The sequence below is a fragment of the Myotis lucifugus genome, unplaced genomic scaffold (genome assembly GCF_000147115.1).
Source record: "Myotis lucifugus unplaced genomic scaffold, Myoluc2.0 scaffold_301, whole genome shotgun sequence".
In the NCBI taxonomy this organism is placed as follows: Eukaryota; Metazoa; Chordata; class Mammalia; order Chiroptera; family Vespertilionidae; genus Myotis; species Myotis lucifugus.
In genome coordinates, this window is record NW_005871349.1 from 1,175,818 (window position 1) to 1,181,887 (window position 6,070).

At 49.0% G+C, this 6,070-nt stretch overlaps 1 pseudogene; it reads left to right on the forward strand.

Annotated features, from left to right (window-relative positions):
- Positions 1 to 2,024: 2,024 nt before the first annotated feature.
- On the forward strand, positions 2,025 to 3,764 carry LOC102418699 (annotated as a pseudogene).
- Positions 3,765 to 6,070: the final 2,306 nt, after the last annotated feature.

Below are 6,070 nucleotides of genomic sequence, written 5' to 3' on the forward strand. Positions count from 1 at the left end.
CCCTATTTCCCCAGACTCCACCTCTGCCCGCCTTTGCCTACCAACCAGCTATCAATCTTAATCACCAATAGTCTGTTTCTAACAGGGCTTTAGGCGGGGAGGTGCTGTTGAGCTTTCAGGGAAAGTGGTGGGTGTGTTTCCCTGTCCCAGAGCTGCTCCTCCGCACTGGCCCAAAGTATTACTCTGCCCTCGGCTGGACAGAGATCCTTGTATGGGGACCAACGGGGTTGGCTGGAAACCTGGGGTTTTTAATCAGTTATCCAGTGCGGGGAATGTACCAGTCTGGTTCCCAGGATAGTGGGGCGGATGTCCCCTTCCCCAATCCAGTCACTGAGGGCTCCTGAGACTGTAGAAACCCATAAACTTGGCCTCTGCATTTGTTTCCTCTGAAAAGCTCAAATGCAGGGAGTGGCAGGCTGGGCCCTGGGGGTGGGATGGGCTGTATCACCTGGGGCAGGTTTTTTCCATTACCTGCCCTCTGGCTGCTGGGAGTGGCCAGCTCCTCTCTGGAAAAATGGCCATTTCAGTTTGGGGGCCTAGGACCAAATGCTCCTGGCTGCTGTCCCGCCAAGTCCCCCACAATGCCTCCCAGCCCAGCCTCTCCCCAGGCACCCGAGTCCACGTCTCCCTCACTGCACCAAAGCCTCGGTGCGTAGTTGCAAATGAAAACTCCTGGGCTCTCGGTTTAGAGAAAAACATAAATGAAACCGCCACTCTCTCTCCTACCAGTTCTGGTGCTGCCTTCACGGCTGGATGCTACCTGGGCGGCGGGTCTCTGGGCTCCAGGCCTCTGTCTTCTGAGGGAACAGACCCTCCCATGGCAGAGAGTTCCTCCTCCCTCTCAGCCCACGGCCCCTGGGAGCTGGGGCAGCTCTTCCCGGGACCTCGCCCTCCCTACCTGTCTCCATGTGTTTTCTGTCCTCCCGTGATACAAGTCTCCTCAGCTGGGCCTCAGTTGGTAATTCCAGGTGGATGTTTCCATTTTAGTTGTCTTTCTAGTCTGGCCCGGGGACAGGTGCCTGACAGGTCTGCCTCTGCAGCTGCCATTTTCTTCTCCTCTGCTCAGCTCTGGAGCGGAGTCCTGACTCCCTCCTGCCCTCTCGGCCTCCCCAGGACTGGATGCCAGGGCGGTTGCTCTCTTCCCAGCTCCTGCCTGATTCGCTGCACCTGGGCACAAGCATCCGGGTCCTATTGTTCTGAGGCTTTTACATATCCATGGGGAGGCAGAGCCAGAGCGCAGCCACCAGTATGGAACAGAGTTTTTAAAACCATGTCCACATGGCGCTCACACTGCTCACCCAAGGTCCACATCTGACTTCTTACTGAAGTGGCAGCTGGAATCCAAGCTGCATTCCTGCCTTCTGGGTTTATTTCTAGATGAGGGGACATCGAAAGCCATTCAGACGGGCTTTTCTCTATGAAGACCCTCCTACAGGGCAGTAGTGTCCCTTGGTCTCAACTCCTACGTATTGGGATACAAATGCAGGCATCCTAAATTAAAAATTGACACGTTGAATCTTATACAGGGAATAATCGGTTTGTTTGTTTTTAACTTCCTTATCAGTACTTAGTAGGAAGGTCATTCGGCCTTTGTAAAAAGAACTGCGGAGTTTTCCATATTTTTATATGGCCCAGAATAAACCCTGAAATGACCTTCTCTTCAAAGATTAGAAAAAATTTAGATATGAAACATCTAATTTTTGGATTGTTAATGATAGACCCTTGATCATGTTTTTACTATCTACTATGGTCTCGGCAAATATTTTGTTTCTTATGTTTAGCTTGTATAATTTTTCTAGGAAATAGCCTTTTTCTCTAGCCATTCAAAGTGCTACCACAGGAGTGTCTAAGGATCATGTCTGTGAGTCAGGGTTCCCGGAACTGGGGGCTATGGGGGGGGGGGGGGGGTCAGGGAATGGCGATGGCATCGTGCTTGGCCAGCTGCGGGAAGGAAGAGCCAGCCATCGGGCCTCAGTCAGCAGACTCAGACTTTAAACCACATCCAGAGACAATGCCCCCGGGAAATGGAGCCTGAAGGCGGCACTGAGAGTAACTGGAATGAGACTGTTGACAGCTTTGAAGACATGAGCCTATGGGTCCCTCCTGTGTGGCATCTACGCCTGTGGTTTTGAGAAGCCCCCTGCCATCCAGCAGCGAGCCATCCTCCTGTATCAAGGGTTATGATGTGATCGCTCAAGCCCAGGAAAAATGGCCACGTTTGCCACATCGGTTCTGCAACAGGTTGCATTGGCTCAACAGGCCACCCAGGTCTTGGTCCTGGCACCCACTGGGGAATTGGCACTGCAGATACAGAAGGTAGCCATGGCTCTAGGACATTGCATGAGGGCCTCCTGCCTTGGGGGTACCAGTGTGCACGCTGAGGTGCAGAAGCTGCAAATGGGTGCTCCCCATATCATCGTGGGTGCCTCAGGCCATGTGTTTGACATGCTCACCTATAGCCAGCTCAGCCAAGGGTTCCACAAGCCTGAGTGAGGGCGGTGAAGGATGAAGAAATGACAGACAAAGAGAATAAGCTGGGTCTAGGTCAGTGATGGCGAACCTTTTGAGCTCGGTGTGTCAGCATTTTGAAAAACCCTGACTTAACTCTGGTGCCATGTCACATATAGAAATTTTTTGATATTTGCAACCATAGTAAAACAAAGACTTATATTTTTGATATTTATTTTATATATTTAAATGCCATTTAACAAAGAAAAATCAACCAAAAAAATGAGTTTGCGTGTCACCTCGGACACACGTGTCATAGGTTGGCCATCACTGGTCTAGGTGGATCTTCCTGTGCCTGGCTGAGGCCACAGAGAGAGATCCAGAGGCAAGCTGAGCCTTTATTTTATAGCCAGAGGTAAACAAGGTAGTGGTTACCATAGTTACACTGTTCTTGTGAGTTTCACTTCTTTTGGCAGCACTTGCTGCACCTCCCACAGCCCATTAGCTTCCCAGATAAGATCTAGGGAGCATCATAAGGTCAAGCCTAATTATGCTAAGAGGACTGTGCCCTCTAAGCTGGGATTTGTTTGCAGCTTTGCCAACAGGTCAGTCCAAGGCTTAACTCTATAGCCGCGCCCTACAATACCTGTCTCCCAAACACATCAAGAGGTTTGTATGGATGACGCTGATGAAATGTGAAGCCATGATTTAGGGACCACATCTATGACATATTCCAAAAGCTCACCAGCAACTCCCGGGTGATTTGCTGCCAGCTTCGGTGCCATGACGCCCCAAGTGCTTGAGGTGACCCAGACGTTACTGAGGGACCCCATTCGAGTTCTTGGCGGGAAGGAAGAGTTGACTCTGGAGGGTATCTGCCAATTCTACATCAACGCGGAAGGAGGGGAGTGGAAGCTGGACGTGCTTTGTGCCTTGGATGAAACCCTCCCCATCACCCAGGTAGTCATCTCCCGGACACTCGCAGAAAGGCTGCTCACTGAGCAGATGCACGCCAGAGACTTCGCTGTCTCTGCCCTGCACGGAGATGCGAACCAGAGGAGTGAGATGTGACCAGGAGGGAGTTCCACTTGGGCTCTAGCGGAGTATTGACCCACACTGACTGCTGGCCAGAGGCAGGGATGTGCCACAGGTTTCTTTAGCCACTAACTGTGACCTTCCACCAGTGGGAAGAACTATACCCACAGAGGCTGTCAGGCTGGGCATGTTGGCCGTAGGGTGTGGCTATTAACAGGGTGACAGAAGAAAAGAGGACTCTTCAAGGCTTTGAGACCTTCAGTGTTGCTGACCTCATCTGAGAGGGGCCTCAGTCCTCAGGGGCTGAGGAGGAGCAGGAGGGAAGAGGGAAGGGAGCCAAGGGATGGACCTCTTGTCATTTCTTTTGCTGTTTTCTTCTGAATAAATGTCACTTTCTGAAGGGTATAAAAATGAACATTTTAGATACTCTTTTCTTTGGGATAAGCTCTTGCCCCAAGCGCTGTCTCATCTCCAAAAAACACACGAATCCATGTCCTTAACCTAGTCAACCTCCAAACCCTAGGAGGTCCTCCCCGCTTCAGCCACATTCCTCTGAAGATGATTCGAGGGGGCTAGAGTGTCACAAACCTGGAGGGAGAAGCCCTCAGATGGCCCAGGGGACTGTCCCCAAGTGTGTGTGTCGGGGGGGGGGGGGGGGGAGAGAAAAACTGTAGCCATTTTTACATTGTTTTGTACAGTATTTATTGATTTAGGAAACAAACACAAAATTCTGAATAAAATTACTTGGAAACTGAAAAAAAAATTGTTACCACAGAGTTACTTGGGTTTATCATTTATATACATATTTAATCTCTTCAGTATTTGTGATCATTTCTCTTTTCTCATAACTAATTTTGTGTATTTTTGCCGTCCCTGTCTTTTTTCCTTCTTTAAACAACCTCACAAATTATTCTTTCAAAAAAACAAGTTTTGGACTTTTGGATGCATTCAATCATATTTTTTGCTGTATCTTTTGTTACTTTCAGCTTTTATCTTTATTTGCTCTTCCTGGCTTCTCTTCTTTGTAAGAATTATAAATTTTCTAATTTCCTTGGATGAGCACTTGATTCACTTTTATTTTTAAGAAAGAAAATATTTAAGGCTATACATTTTTCTATGTGTGTAGCTTTCTTGTCCGATAGATTTTGCTATGAAGTATTCTCTTTCTTTTCTAGAAACTTCTGTTTTGGTTTCTTCTCATCTAGGAGTGATCCTTTCCTAATAACTGGCATCCATTACTGCCTTCAAGGAATTTATTTTTAATATTACTTTGCAATGTCTAATGAAAACATTAAATGTGTTCAACTGCCTCTCACCAAATATAGTAAACCTTGATAGCTCACACCCAGGGGTTACGTCTAAGGAAACTTTGGATCCCTCTTCCAATCACTCTTAAAAAATACATCTTTCTTTCATGTGCAACCTCAGGGACATTGTTAAAATGTTTAGAACATGTTTGTGTTCCATGCACAGTCCGTGTTGTGTTCTCCTTGCCCCTGGCCATGCTCACTCCACCCCAGTGAATCAAACCTGCCTGCTGAGCAGGCACAGTGAGCGGCACCCGGAGTAGGTGCTGAAGAGGAGGGAGAAGAGGTGCCTCGAAGACTTTCCCATCACATATTTAGGCTTCTGCTCTGCGGTAGTGACAGCGTGGGCTGTGCTAGGAACTGACCGGGGTGGGGCATGCGGGCAGGGCCTAGACATGGGTTTGAAGGAACTGGTCTTGCATTTCTGCCTTTTGAGAGTCAAGAATGGCTGAGGTCGAACAGACAAGAAATGTCTGCGGAGAGGAATGTCCAGGCGACCCTCAGGTGTGTCTGTCTTTTGAGTGGTAGCTGTCATTCTCTAGCAGGAGCGAAAGGGCAGAAAGGACGCCATCTCTCTCCCCCTCTCTCCCCAGCTTGTCTCTTACATCCAGCTGTAGCCGATTGCAGTCTCCTGGGGCCTCGGCCTTGAAGTTTGTGTGCGACCAGCCTTAGGCAGAAAACTCTGGAATTGAAAACCTCAACTGACCATCATCAAAAGGCAACAAAAACTCAGTGTGTGTGTTTGTCTAAGGAAGAGGCAGTAAGTTACAATTTCAGAGAGTGTACAAGGAATAGAATTTTAAACAACACCGCGTCCTGCTGGCCGTGACAGTGCCGTTATCCGAGCCGGCACTCCCCTAAAGTCTGCTGGCTCTCGCCTCTGCGGCACGCATGGGCTGTGGGACCTGGGGACCCCCCTGCGCCAGGCGCCCCCGTGTGTACCTGAGCCTCCCTTTCTGAGATCTAGGTGCTGCTCACAGACACACACCGCGCTCCATGCCTCTCAGCTTCTCCGCTCTCCCTCTTACACACCCAGGACCGTCTCTACAGGGGGAGCAGGTCCTTTCTTGATAGTTATCTGGGGCAAAGAACTGCAAAATCTGTACATTTAACTGGAAGTGATAAAAGGAAGAATTCAGGGATAAAATGTGAATGAACATCACAAAGATATTTTGCCCCTCAAATCAGTGATAACCTCCTGCAGGTCAGCATGAATTCATTCATTTGTTCACTCTTTCCTTTACTCAGTTCAAGTGGACTAGGACCCACTTTGTGCCAGG